Source organism: Podarcis melisellensis (assembly GCF_964234715.1).
Source record: "Podarcis melisellensis genome assembly, chromosome: 2".
Lineage (NCBI taxonomy): Eukaryota > Metazoa > Chordata > Lepidosauria > Squamata > Lacertidae > Podarcis > Podarcis melisellensis.
This window is the reverse complement of record NC_138529.1, coordinates 31,922,290-31,929,353: the sequence shown is the minus strand read 5'-3', so window position 1 is coordinate 31,929,353 and position 7,064 is coordinate 31,922,290. Positions and strand designations below refer to the sequence as shown.

Here is a 7,064-nt window from a genome sequence, read left to right as displayed (position 1 = left end):
GTGTTGCCAGCTGGTTGTATCCACCGCTTTCCAAGGGGATATTCCAGGAATCAAGGAGAGGCAGCCAGGAGAAATGTATTTGAAGTTGGAGAGGAATTTTGCACCTCATCTTTATGAATATTTTCTTGGTTGCTGGAGAAAGAGGAGGAGGAGGAGAGGTGGGAGGGTGGGGAGACCAATATATGTATTTTATGAATCCAGCCTGAAAGTGTGGGCTGTGTGGGGGACTGGTCCTCCTTAATTTCGATACCAGCACACCTTCCAAACCTTTCCTCTTTGGGGGCCATGCTGCTGAACTTCAGCTACAATTTGCTGAATGTAAGGTGCTGGAAATTGCCAGACGGGTTCTGAAAATTGTCTTTCAGCAGCAGTCAATGGGAAAGGGGTTATTGGTTGCCAGACAGCCTCGTTCCCCACTTGGCTTCGTTAGTTTTCTTTTGTGCTCATAGGAAGTGCTTCATGTGAGACTTGGTTGCTTCAGTCGGACTCCAGTGCCTCCCTTTGTGCGCCAGAGAGTGCAAAGGTACCTAGCGACAAGACTATAGATCCTTGAAGGGAAGATCGGGGAAGTGTGACAATAGCCGAAGTGAAAGACCCATTTAATTACAACAAATTGCATTTACACCGAAGACCTGTGAAGGTGCTGCCAGACACTGATCCCTGAAACTGAAGCCCCTTTAGAACTCAGTTCACCAGCTGTGACTTAAAAACAAACAGTTGAAGGGCTGTTTTTTAAGGTGTTGTTTTTATATGTATTTTATTATAAGCTGCCTGTTGGGCCCAGATAGGATGAGATATAAATATGGTTGGTTGATAAGCAGAAATTCATTGGGTAGCCTTTAGCCAAGCCGCCCTGCTCTCGTCTTACACTATCTGTAATATGGGTATAATATTAGCACTGGCCTAGCATGCAAGGTTATTAAAATGGTTGTTGAGATAACCACACATGTAAAAAGTGCCTTATGAATCCTACCTTATTATTTATCATGTATATTTTATTACTCCTCAAGGGACGCATGTCCAAAACGTATTTGGTAACCATTTCTATCATTCAAACCGCAGGTGTTTGAACTGGGTGGCTGTGACTGGCTAGACATCAGACAAATGCACCTAAGCCAAACTGAAATATAGGCTTTGGTGGATGATGAAAAGGCACTTCATGAGAGAAGGGGTTTTGTGTTTTGTTGGTTTCATATTTTTTTTACATATTTGTTACTTTAATAATAATAAAATTCACAGGGGTTATAAAATAGCAGGTAATTCACACACAATTAAGGCTAGCAAAGAAACATAACAAAATATGAGACAAAAACCAACCACAGCTTGACAGAGGGTTGGCCCTTTAAGAATCTACGTTCCTCACAAAAGGGCAGAGCCTGGGAGAGGTAATTTGGGAGCAGAGGCTTGAAAGGTGTCAGTCTGCTTTCCGCCTTTGTCAGAGAAAGTGGCTTACTTTGAGCTCTCCAGGGTCCTGTAACTCCTGATTCACCTCGTCCTAGAGGCTCTGGCACCAGAGCATGACAACAAGGATGATAAGCAGGAGATAATAAAGAGGAATAAGTGGCTAGCAGGAGGCATTGAGGAAGGCTAGCCTGAGGGCACCGAAATGACAGTGGTTTAGGTTCAAGGTGACAACACTAGAAAACCTCCAGTGCTTTCTGGAACACCTTTCTCTGCTTCGCTGTGGTGACTGGTCCTGGGAGCAACTTTTACTGCATGGGTAACTCACCTGAGATTCCAAACAAAAGGGGACCACAGTTCATCTCCGCCTCCTCACTTTTTGCTTAATTCAAACCACAAAATTTGTGCACAATTGACCTATTAAAATGAATAGGATATGGATCTAAAAATCTTTTTAAAAAATTAGTGCTTGGATCGACTACGTTTGGTTTGCCACTGTATGGAAGATAATTGTTTAAAATGATATCTGACTGAAGACTGAGGCCTCCTCCTTCTGAATTTTTACTTCGGAAACACAAAATGTTTCTTGTATGTTGACAAGGGGACTTTTAAAGGCAGGATTGATTTATTCCTACGGGAGAACAAAATGTATATAAAAAAGGAGTATGGCCTCTGTGAGCAAATGGACTGAAAAATCCTTTTGCCCTACAAACTCCTGAGAATGAGCAGGGAGGATTAGGTGTGCAGCAGAGTCTTACGAGGACGTGAGGTGCCACCAACCCCTTTCTTTCATTATCAAAGTCTCCCTTTTCCTCCCCACCGCAGCTCAGTCCAATTAAAACTGACAGCTTGTTTACAGGGGATGGAAGAGAAGGCACAGAGTACAACAGGACACAGAAAAGAGAGAATCCAACAGCTCAGCATGCTGGGAGAAACTATCTCTATTTGAGAAATCTCAACACCATGTTCTGGGACCAGCATCCTTGCAGCTGCTACTGGGTTCCTGACTTCTGAGGCTTCCCGCACAGCACCAGGACATTTAGAAACCAGGGAAGATGTAGATTCCAACACCCCATTTGCTCTTGTTTTTGGCTGTCAGGCAGAAGCACCACTAGCTGAGGGCATTATTTTTGAAGAGAATGTGTCACAGCCAGGATCACAACTGTGCACAACTGCCACAAAGTGAAATTAGCAGGCCTTCTTAAATAACCTGAGGCTACTGGGTGATCTAATTCATTAATGCTTGGGTTGCCCGCTTTCAGAGCAGCTTCAAAAACAGACATGTTTACACCGGTTGCATTAACACCCCGTCATAAGCACAAAAACCCACAACTTCCACAATTAAGGGAGACACTAAAGGTGAGCAAAATTACAGTTTGTGCTTCTGGAGGAGAAGTTCACATGATTGATTCAGCATAATCTGAAAACAAACAAAATAAATAGGTTCATCACCCGGTACAAGGAATGATTGCCTGTATTGGCATTCACACTCTCTTATCACACTTTCTACTGTAAATAGATTTAAAATCCACTTTTTCATAGCCTCCAAATGGATACAGGACAAGTTCCACTGTTAGCCAGCATTCCTTCATTCAGGGCAGAATGTTTTCCTTTTCTGGACTTTCAAAACAACAGCTTGAGAACAGGAATCCCAAACTCCCTGAAACTAGCTCAGTATGAAGCGGTAGGAAGGAAATCTGAAAGCTTAGAAACCTGAAAGTAATCTTCCTGAGGAAATGTTAGCTCAGCCACACCACAAAAGACCTATCCAAAACCCCAGGCACCACATAGGGATGCTCTGGGCACAGAAGTACATAATGAAGTTACCAGATACTGGCAAAAAAACCATATTTGACAGCTATCGCAGGGCTATCCAGCTACACACCTGAGTTCAGTCGACCCAATATACTTCCACCGTAGAATGACAGAGCTGGAGGAGGACTTTGCTTAGGACAACTGTGTGTGACAATCAGTTGCCTATGCTACGCTCTGATTGTTATGTCGTAATGAGGTGGGAGCTGACAGAACATTGGTGCATTTGGGTCAGAAAGCTGGTTCATCCCACCTAAAACTGCAGGTATGCCATAAGTCTCTGCCACATCCCTTGGGAGATTTGCAATGTGCCAAGTCTGTAGCTGCAGGTTAGAAATGGGAAAAGTTCTCACCTCTGGTCCCAGGAGGTGAAATGTGGAGCAAACCTCCGAGTCACAGGCCTGATCCTTCCTTGGTTGCTCCCCACCAGCCCCTACTGCACTGCAGAGGCTCCCACTTAAAATTTAATTGGTTTGCAGATTCGAAATGAAAGGAATGTATGTTAAGACAGAAGACTGTTTCAAGGTCTCTCTCTCTCTCTCTCTCTCTCTCTCTCTCTCTCTCTCTCTCTCTCTCACACACACACACACACACACACACACACACACACACCAACAACATACAGGAGCAGAGCCTCTATTTTAAAGGAATAAAATATGAACTGTGCAGGAAATCTGCAAAGAGGAAAGAAGAGCCCAGAGGAAAAACAAAATAACCAGCATAGGAAATGAGTGGCCTATCTACAAAGCCCTTGCAAAGAAAGGAATCAATCTGCTAGAGCCCCTGGGGATGTAACACCTTGCCTTAGCTCAATTGTATAACATGCTTGATTGTTTTTCTCCACCTCCAACCAGAGAGGTAAAGGCACCGGTGTGTTAACCTTGGAGCCAGGTCCACAGCCACTTCCAAAGTCAAGCTGTCGGGTGAAGCCCAGAGGGAGATGTCGGGGAGAGGGATTCCTGGTGCTAAAGGAAGCGTGGTTCCTGCTCTGGAGCAAGGCGATGAAGGCCGCTTGCTGGAGATGCTGGAATTGTCTAGGACACCGCTGTGAGCAGGGGTGCATCAGCAGAGCAGTGCAAGCAGCATAGCCCAAAATATTAGGAAGCTCTCGCTCTTGCCTGGAGGGAGGGCTGCTTGGTTGAGAGCTGTGTAAGAGGCAAGGGCATTCCCTGGGCTCCGTTTGGCAGCTGCTGACTCTGCTGGCATCCTAGCAGGTTCATCCCTTGTGGTGAGCCAGGAGGTGTCAAACCATCCTGCTGTCATGCTTCCCTGCCGGCTCCTGGATTTGCGGCCTGGACTGAGACGATGGCCCTAGAGAGCCATAGTCCAAGATCCTTTAAAAAGTTATAAGCCATTAACACACACACACACGCTTTCTGTCCTCGTTACATTTCCTGCCAGCAACTCGCCCATCTCCCTGCAAATTACGTTGATTTGCTGAAACTGTTGTTTTCCACCCCTTGCTTGTCTGCACAATTAATTTAAAGTTTTTTTGACAGCCTCAGTGCACGGACATGACAAGATGCAGCGAGGTGAAAAGTTTCCGCTCGGTGACTCACTCACTCGCTGATTGTGTTCTCTGGTTCCTCCTCCTGAGAACTGTGGTCACTGCCGTGTCCTACAGTCCCAGCATCTGGAACGGCGGGACATTGGCAGATCTGCCCAAATGGCAAATTCTACCTCACGGACCCTTTCTGTTTCAAAGCGGGAGGGAAAGGGTTGAACCACCCATGGTTTGAGTGTTCAGTGACCAGGTTGGGACCAGTTTGGATCATTTAAGAACCCAACAGCAAAACCAGGGATTAATAATAATATAATAATAATATTTATTTATACCCTGCCCTCCCCGGCCGAGATGTGGCTCAGGGCAGCTAGCACCAAATATATAATACATTAAAAACACAATCAAATAGAAGAAGACGCCTTTACCCCAGTATGGTTCCCCTTTATCACACACACAGCCCAACAAGACAATGACAAAAATCCACCAACAGCATACAAATCAATATGGCTGACCCGATCCAAAACACCCACCCACCCCACTCACACATGAAAACAAAGACCACCACAGCCAACCACAAATGAACAACCACACCCTAGGCCACACCCACAACCTGTCTCACCACCAAAGGAACACAAGTGAACAGCAGAGAACGTACACAAGCAATGCTGACACAAAACCCCACATATATTAAGGAAAATAGAAACATTGCCACCCGAACCCAGCCCCACTCATCTTCCCCCCTCTACCTCTTCCCCCTTTTCTTCCTGATGTCTTAACAAATGAAACCGATTTGTTACATGGGGGAAAAATACGAGAGAGAGACATTGCACATACCTTTTTAAATCAAGAAAATCTTCAATAAAAATACATTAAAAAAACCAAAATCAAACAATTAGATTTAAAATACAATTCAAAATCACATTTAAAATCAAAATAAAATTAAGTGGGAACCCACAAACCATAACCGTAGGAGTAAGGAATTAAATGTTCACCAGGCCCGGCCACCTGTGCTGGTCTCATATGGGCCGATAGAAAGAACCAAGGGGGCCACTTACATACAGGGTCCCATAGAAAGAAAGGGGTCAGATGTTGCCCAGAACAAAGGCCCGGTGGAATAGCTCTGTCTTGCAGGCCCTGCGGAAATACGTCAAATCCCTCAGGGCCCTGGTCTCTTGTGACAGAGCATTCCACCAGACTGGGGCCAGGGCTGAAAAGGCTCTGGCCCTAGTCGAGGCCAGTCTAACCTCCTTGAGGCCCAGGACCTCCAAAGTATTATTGTTTGTGGACCATTTGTGGAGCCAGAAATAACATTTCTTCAAATGATGTAGTCTCACCTCCATGGCATATGGCTATGGCAACCCACCAGTGGAGACCTGGGCTTGGCTTGGGTTTCAGAGTTGGTCTCACAATCTGAGTTAATTCCTTACTGTCCCCAGTGTTCAAGAACACTGTTGAGCAGCCCACAAGGTCTCCACAAAGTGAAATGGTCCTAATGCGGGACTAATATGTTCCCAGTTCTGTTTGTGAGGCTACTTGCAGGGCATTGAGGGCTCAAGTTCCTGGACCTCAGCGATGAGCCTTTTCTTCCTCAAACCCATCTTCCCTCCCTCCACAAACTTGCATCATTTTTCTGCTGCTGCCACTAGATACATATGTAAAGGTTATGTTGCCCTAGAATCCCAACCTCCCCACTTGGGATGTCTTAAGTCCTCTTGGCCCTTTAGACACCCCCCTGGTCTTCTCCCCAGTATTCCCTGGCTAGACATCAAGTAACTTAAGCCAGGCTGCTGCACCGCTTTCTCTTTTTTTCTGGTCAGTGTGACTTGAACTGGGGAATTACTGTCTAGCCAAAAGACCACAAAACCACACATATCATTTAAAACAAAGATGAGCTTTTGCTCAACACCCAGAAAAACACCAATAACCACATTCTATTAACAGTATCTGAGCAAAGGAGGAGAATTAAAATGGGAGAAAAACACTTCCAAAAATGCCTTTGACCAGCTTTGTCTGATACACCAGCTGTGGATCTGGATTGGGATAGCTTGACCACTGTGGTCCATGCATTGTTTACCTTGAGGCAGAATTACTGCAGTGGGTCTGATCTGGGGGTGGACTTGGGCCTGGGGCAGAAGCTCCAGCCAGTGCTGTATGCAGAGCCTCAGCTGCTGATGGAGGCAGTTGGCTGGCGCCATGTCAGACCCCTCCTAAAACATCTGCACTGGCTGCCCATATGCATCTGGGGCAGGTTCAAGGCTCCTGTGTTAATTTTAACATGCAAAGTCCTGACCAACTTTGGTCCGTGATCTGAGCTATTATATCCCAGCTTGATCACTGAGATCATCCA

General features: G+C 45.6%; 1 long non-coding RNA gene across 1 annotated transcript; it reads right to left on the bottom strand.

Moving 5' to 3' along the window:
• Nucleotides 1–2,303: 2,303 nt before the first annotated feature.
• Nucleotides 2,304–3,553, bottom strand: LOC309363596. The gene is made up of 2 exons (XR_014165455.1): nucleotides 3,287–3,553; nucleotides 2,304–2,821 (listed from the first exon to the last, which is right to left on the bottom strand). It is a non-coding gene; the product is annotated as an uncharacterized lncRNA (long non-coding RNA).
• Nucleotides 3,554–7,064: the final 3,511 nt, after the last annotated feature.